Source organism: Xenopus laevis, chromosome 8S (assembly GCF_017654675.1).
Source record: "Xenopus laevis strain J_2021 chromosome 8S, Xenopus_laevis_v10.1, whole genome shotgun sequence".
NCBI lineage: Eukaryota > Metazoa > Chordata > Amphibia > Anura > Pipidae > Xenopus > Xenopus laevis.
In genome coordinates this window covers 35,430,982-35,438,270 of record NC_054386.1, presented here as the reverse complement: position 1 = coordinate 35,438,270, position 7,289 = coordinate 35,430,982, and the positions used below count along the sequence as shown (strand labels likewise).

General features: G+C 41.3%; 1 pseudogene; it reads right to left on the bottom strand.

The window, feature by feature from the left end:
- Positions 1 to 253: 253 nt before the first annotated feature.
- Positions 254 to 7,062, bottom strand: LOC108699975 (annotated as a pseudogene).
- Positions 7,063 to 7,289: the final 227 nt, after the last annotated feature.

The following is a 7,289-nucleotide window of genomic DNA, read 5'->3' as shown; positions in this document are numbered from 1 at the left end:
AAAAAAAATAAAATACATAATATAGATTTATAAGATGAGTGTGTATAGATTTATACATTATTGTCTTTTTACCATAAGCAAGCTTTACAGTGATGGCTTTTTTCCCTCTGGTGCAACCAAATGACTCAGGTTATCCTTCGATACCTGGAAAGCTCAGTTGCTTTCTGTTTTCTGTGTCTCTTAGATACCGTGTGAGCCATGGGGGAAATGTTATATTGCTGCACAATGGAAGATTTTAGAAAATAGAAGAATATAAAATATAAATAGGTTTAATAAATAGATTTGCACATGGGCCCTGTGCCCCCTAGTTACGTTACTGAGGTGGGGGATAGCACCTCTACCATGAATACAGCGCTGTTAGGTTTAGCAGTGTTGTATCCATGTGGATTGTAGAAAGGGCAGTACATGGGTGCTCCCCATCTTGTACATCATTCAGACCTACCTCCTGGCAGGCTTTAAGTACAACTGTAAGACAGTAGCCATATTAATATACATTAGTGGGTGAAGTTGGGGTTGTCGGAATTGTAACAGCAGATTTATTATGCCTCAATGACTTTTTCTCAATAGCCCCTTTATAAAGGCAAGCATCTGAAACCTGTCCAGCTGTTGCATTACTACAACTCCCAGCATGCTGCTCAGTCAGCCACCATAGGAGGTTGATTGGAGTCTGTAAATGAGAGAGCACAGATAACAAATGACAATCTCAAATTTTATAAAGCAGCAACATACAATTTAAAAGTCAGTTAAAAGAAACAAACAAGAAGTAGATAAAAACCTAATTAATATCTATTACAGTACCATGATTCCATGTAATAAAGGACTTCCTAACAAGAAGTGTTATATTAGTCCACTGCTGTCCCACTTGTCCCTCCCTGGCTGCAGGAGCATGCAAGGAGTTGGAGATCAGCAATTCAAGAACAGACATAGCATCTATAACTGAAGCTCAGTCTTTGCTGATTCTCTAGTAACAGAGTCTTGCTAATAAATAATTAAAAGCAGAAATAGAAAATCACAACATAACCATTTTGCATTGATGTTTTTAACAGTAAACAAAGGCTGGAATTAGTCCTTCCAAAATTAGGTAGAGCTGGTCAGTGCGAAGAGATGCAGAACATGGCTTTAATGTGAATTAAAGTGCTCTCTTAATACTGGTACCATATGATTTTATAATACTGGTAAATCCCTCCCATCTTCCCTTGTGTGAGTCTCCCACAAAGTATGGTGTGTATATATGTGTTTGTATATTTATATATATTTGGTGTCTGCAACTTTTCTATATTTTCAAGGAAGTAATATGGTGAATGAAGGTGTAATAGCAGTAGTTTCCAACAGAGTTTCGATAGAGGTCTACTAAGGTGCCAGTTTATCTTGGCACTAAAAGCAGAAAAAAAACCTTGTCCGGCTGAGGGAAGCAATTGTGTCGCTTGTTACTAATACACAAAATACTTGGGTTATCAATCCCTGTTGTACCCTACAGCAGTGTCGGACTGGCCCACCGGGATACCAGGAAAACTCCCGGTGGGCCAAGGTATCAGTGGGCCCTCATGCTGCTAAACTTTTGGCCTATTTCATGACCATTCCCTATTATATGAGAACAAAGAGGCTAAATAGATGGAATAATAGATTATAGTATGTAAAGAAAACAAACTAGGAGAATAGAGGTTGATTGATGAGATGAAGCATATTAGTACTGAGAGTGGGCCCCTGGTCTAAGATTTTTGGGTGGGCCCCTGGTGTCCCAGTCCGACACTGCCCTACAGGTACAAACCAACACACCATTGTGGATATTATGACAATGTATTCAACCTGTAAAGAGAATACAATAAAGCGCAATTAGTGGGTCACTGGCATCCTCCCAATTTTGCCAAGCTTTAGCAACATATATAGGGGCCATCAATTGCTTGTCACTGATGTAGCAGCTTGAGACCAGTCACTGCTCTATGAAGTGGAGGTGCCCTGTTGGAAAAAATTCCAGATCACTGAACTATAGGGGTCTCTAAGTTCTTCTCGGTTCTCTAGTGTTCACATCTTGACATATGGGTGCAGTATCGAGTATACAGCACTGTAGAGTTCCAGCACAGAGAAGTATTGACCTATAGAGAGAGGAAACCGCTCCAGGTTTGGAACTATGAACAGGTGAAATAGATGAAGACATTTAGATCCTCCTCAAGCATCCCATGAGGGGTGGGCTAAATGGATCCGCTTCCTGCGGGCCCAGCGGGAAAATACCGCTTTCTCTGTGATAAACCGGTGGGCTCCCATTGAAGCTCTCTCGTGCATCATGTACATAGTGCACTCATCCAGTCTCCCCTTTTCATAGTAGTGATAAGGCACAGGGGGGGGTAAGACCGATCGCTAAAGGGTGAAGAAAGCATGGGTAGTAGGATGTGTACTCTGTCCTTTCCAACTCTCAGTAAGTGCTCTCCAACTTCCCATAGTAATATTGCAGCCCTGCCTCTTTTTGGAGTGTCTCTGACTTCCATTTACCCTACATGGAGTCTTTTCTCCTGCCCAAAACCTTCCAGTTCCCACCTACCCCAATCCTTACCTACAGTAATTCTGGCCAACCATTCCATATACCGTGATCTCTTCACAAAGCTCCATGGCCAGAATCATGGTGAACGTTCCAGACATTGCCCTGAAATGAGTAAAACCTTCATGTTAGCAAAGCCATTGTCATGCCATCAACCCACCAAATGAGATACACAGAAAGTTACTCTGGTTCTATAGTTGGGACTCAACTATAGGAATACCCAGAATCTATGGAAAGAGGGCTAACACAACTAAGAAGTAAGCAGACTCTTGATTTATGATGGTGGCCCAGCTTGTGACCCAAAGACATCCACTTATGCTATATGCCAAGATGTTTTACAAATACTTTGGTTGCTAAATATATGAGAAATGTTTAATTATATATTTGGTCTTGGCTTGGATAACTAGAAAGAACTTTATATAGCATGTATTATGCTCACATATTCTTCCCTGTCTCGTTCTGGAAGACCTGGTCACAGTGTGCCATCATGCTTTGTGTTAGCGTGTAGATCTGCACCTGGGGATACTTCCCCTTAGCGTGATACGATACGTGATACCGCTGTCAATGTCCATTTGCCTAAGGGGACCCCAGATCACATATACAGTGTCCTGGGACTGCTGAAAGAAGTAGGTCTGATTGCACAGCAGAAAAGGGAAACTGGTTTGGGATACCACCCTCAAAGAACTCCAGCTGCCCACATCCATTTCATAGCCCAGAGTTGGAGCTGTATTCATGCGTAGGACACACTCAGCTTGATCAATCTGAGGCCCAAGGCCTGATCCCAGCATCTGCCACAGCACATGATTTACAGGGATTCCTGGAGAGGGGCTAAACGGAAAGAACAGCAAATAATGTCACGTCATGTAATGGAAATAAGAGTAACTGGCAGTTTAGATTTCCTTTTGATTAGCTAGATAAAAATCTGGGGAAACTGCACTTCCTTGCCTTTCTATGTCCCCACCCCCAGGGGATGCCTGAGCCACAACCCACTCAGGCACCCCACGCCTACCTTCTCCTTCTTGTAGACATATGGAGGACCAGGGAGGGAGGGGTCCAGTCCACTGGGGCCCACCAGCTTTTTCTCCGGTGCCCCCACCAGGCCAGTCTGACCCTGGGCCTTCTTGCAGACAGTGCCCATGTCTGCACTGCGGTTTACCAGTGCTAACAAATTGAGCCATTGTGCTACCCTAAAAATATCACTCTGAGTGATATTTATATTACAGTATGGTTACAGCACCCCTCAGTGATCTAATTTATATTACAGTATGGTTACAGCACCCCTCAGTGACTTCTAATATCCTTATCATTTACAGTAGGGGGTACATTATGCCTTATAATACATGAGTGATACTCAGAGTCCCCTGTATAAATCAGCCTTACTGACCTATAACCTTGTATTTTTCATCAGTGGGTTCTGGCTCCACTAACCTGTACATCTGGAAGGCAGCTATATCCCGGCAGCGTAAGAATTTGAGGTAAAGATCTTGGCTGCTCATCAGCTTTCTCCTTGGTGTTCACTTTGATCCAGCAAAGCCAAAGAACCACACATAGCAACAGGCTTCCCACGCATAACTGGGCCTGCAGGTACCACAAAACATCTATATGAGTCATTGACACCTTTTTATAACCAGGAAGGACACCATGAAAAACGTCTTTTAGTTTTACAGGAAGAAAATAACTGAAGTTTACTGAATGTGTCTAAAGATCAGGGCCCTTCTAGCAACAAATATATCCATTGGAACAGCTGCTCTGTAAATGCTACTGGAGCTTGGACTGCTGCTGTGCAATGTATCAACTGTGAAATGTATGTATGAAACTGTAACAGTATAGAAAGTCAGTGGTATATTCTACTGAGTTGCTATTGGGAAACGTGGCAGGGAAAATAAAACAAATTCATTTTTAAAAATTAAAGCAGTAAAAAAAAAAACAATTTCAAAAAGTCATGGGTTAGGTAAATGTTCCCTTTAATATCCCATAAGTAGCGTGTACAGCATCATCTTTGGAAGGAAAAAATTGCAACAACAAATCGCCAGTAAATATCGCCCCTGCACAATGGGAATACCTTTGTATGGCAAATGGAAACATTTCTGAAGTAACGATGCCTACAAACAATAATGCAGTAGCAAAAAATAGTTACAAAATTTAATGTGTAGGACTGGAGTCTATGCCCGATATTATTTTCTGCACTTTTGTATTTATTTTTATCCTTTTGAACACGCCATTCCTCCTTGTTTATTTAAAATTAGCAAAAAAGGCTGATTTTCTTTGCAAAAAAAAATAAAATATATAAATATATATACATATATATATATATATATATCTAGGTTTTGACAGTTTGCTAGATAAAATACACTATGATTGGACTACATACCTAATAGTCTACAGTTACAGTACTTACTATGATTCTCATGTTTCATGGGCTGGTAGTAGCATCACTTAGTGCCTGAGGGAGATAGAGAATAAGAGAGAGAGAATTAAGGGGTTACAACATAAACTGTATTTAAACCAGTAAACAGCTTGGCATTTCAAAATATCATGTCAGATTTGCCCCCGGGGCTTTCCCCTTTTTTGCACTGCTCTCTTAGCCTGGGAAACAAATAACTTTGCATGTGTCAGTGAGCTCAGATGATGGTTTTACACCAGTAAAGAACAGAAAACAGTACCCCTCCATACAGATTTGTATCCTTAAAGGGGCATCTCACCTTAGCACAGAGGTCTGAATATTTCGGCTGTAAACTCAAAAGGATATAATTGAAGTCTTACAGCCACAATAAGAATTCATCCTCAACATGTGACATGTCCCCTTCCATTGATTTGTGCCCTAAACACACATGCTTATTTATATATAAAGCACATACTGTATAAAAATATACAAACACACATATATAGGTGTACATACATAAAACTATTGTAATTGTAACTGCAACCCTGTGTATTTGGCTGGTCCAAGAAGACATCCAAGACCCTCTTAAAGGCATTAAGTGAAACAGCCATCACACAATCGCCAGTCAGGGTATTTCACAACCTTAGCGCCTTGACAATGGAAAACTATTTGTGTCTGCCAAACTCAAACCTAAAAACAAAAAAAAGCAAATGTTAATTTATTATAACATAACCTCTTTTTGCAGCACTAGAGACAGCTGCTGACAGTTTAGCTAGTGTCCTGTCTGATACCCAGTTTAAGAAAGTCTGCAAAACTGATTCTATTCCCCAAGCTTTGGGGTTCAGGGAGCACTCTGTGTGCTCTGGGCTGTTAAGAAACAAAGATTATGTTAGTAAGGGTTAATTGTAAATCATCAGAAAATTCCCAGAAAGTGAGGTTACATCTGTCGTAGAAGTTGATGCTGATTATTTGGATTCAGAAGGCACTGGTTTCTATGCTGTGAATCTGGATTAATTACTAACCAACCTTGTATTGTTAATTTTATACTGTATATACAGTATATTGTGAGTCAGTCCCTAAGTGACAGCAGCCCAGATCTTGTGCAGTGAATCAGCAGGCAAGAAGATAGGGAGGTACAGATCTTCCCTTGGCCTTGAGCTGGAACATAAGGTGTAACACAATGAGTTATTTGCTGAAGTTTAGTTTTCCTTTAAGTTTCTGAATTAGGGCTATGTCACATAGGGTGCATCTTTGCTTGCAAAAAAAAGTGCCCAAATCCTCTGCTGCCAGCTCTTATTAACTTGAATGGGAAATGCATCATAGCACTGGCACTAGTTTGGCGTTTTACTAGTTTTTCCAGGTATAATATACTTAACCTTAACTCAGTGGCATACAGTTGACTTGATGGCAGTACACCTTGGCATAACTAGTATAACTGCCTCAGATCACCCCCACCTTGGCATAACTGGCATCACTGCCTAATACCATTCCTACCTTGGCATAACTAGTATCATTGCTTCAGATAACTCCCACCTTGGCATAACTAGTATCACTGCTTCAGATCACTTGGCATAACTGGCATTACTGCCTCTGATCACACAAACAATGGCACTGTGGGCATCGCTACCTCAGATCACTTCCTACATAGCATAACTGGTATCACTTCCCATTGGCACAAATGGCATAAAATTTGCCTCCTATTACAGAAACAATAGTAGAACTGGCATCACTGCCTTAGACCAGTCTCACCGTGGCACTGCCTCAGATCACACATGCAGGCGTATTTTGAATGTCTGTCTCTGCTCACACAAATAATGGCACTGCTGGCATCAGTGTCTCTGGTTAGAAGGGAAGTGGCAGAGAGCCAAACACTGCTTTTTTTAGCACAGCCCTACTCACCATCACACACGGTCCTGCTATTCGAACTCTGATGACTTTTTGGATTCTGGGTAAACCACCCTTGGGAAGGGCACCCCTAGCATGGGTCTTCTGCCAACCTACAGCCAATAGGGTTGGCCTTTGTATGCCAGATCAGGACACGTAACTGCCCATCATACACGTAGGGATTTGAGCCGCCCAGCATGAGAACCATGAGCAATGGGTAGATGCTAGAATGGAGTGAATTTGAGAAGGCTATGATGTCACAAACATGTGACCAAGATAAAGGCGTGTCTAGCCCTCTTCACAGCACCACATGACAGTCTGGGAGAAGGAGCTGCTGCTGTCTATCCAGGGAGGAGAGGGGAGGTACACATGTGATTAGAGATACACTGTGTAGAATTGTATTTCCAAAAGAGCTCTCTGAGCACATCTTCATGTAAATCCTTTGGCTTTTTTTTTTTTTTTAAATATATTTTATTAATATTATATAAT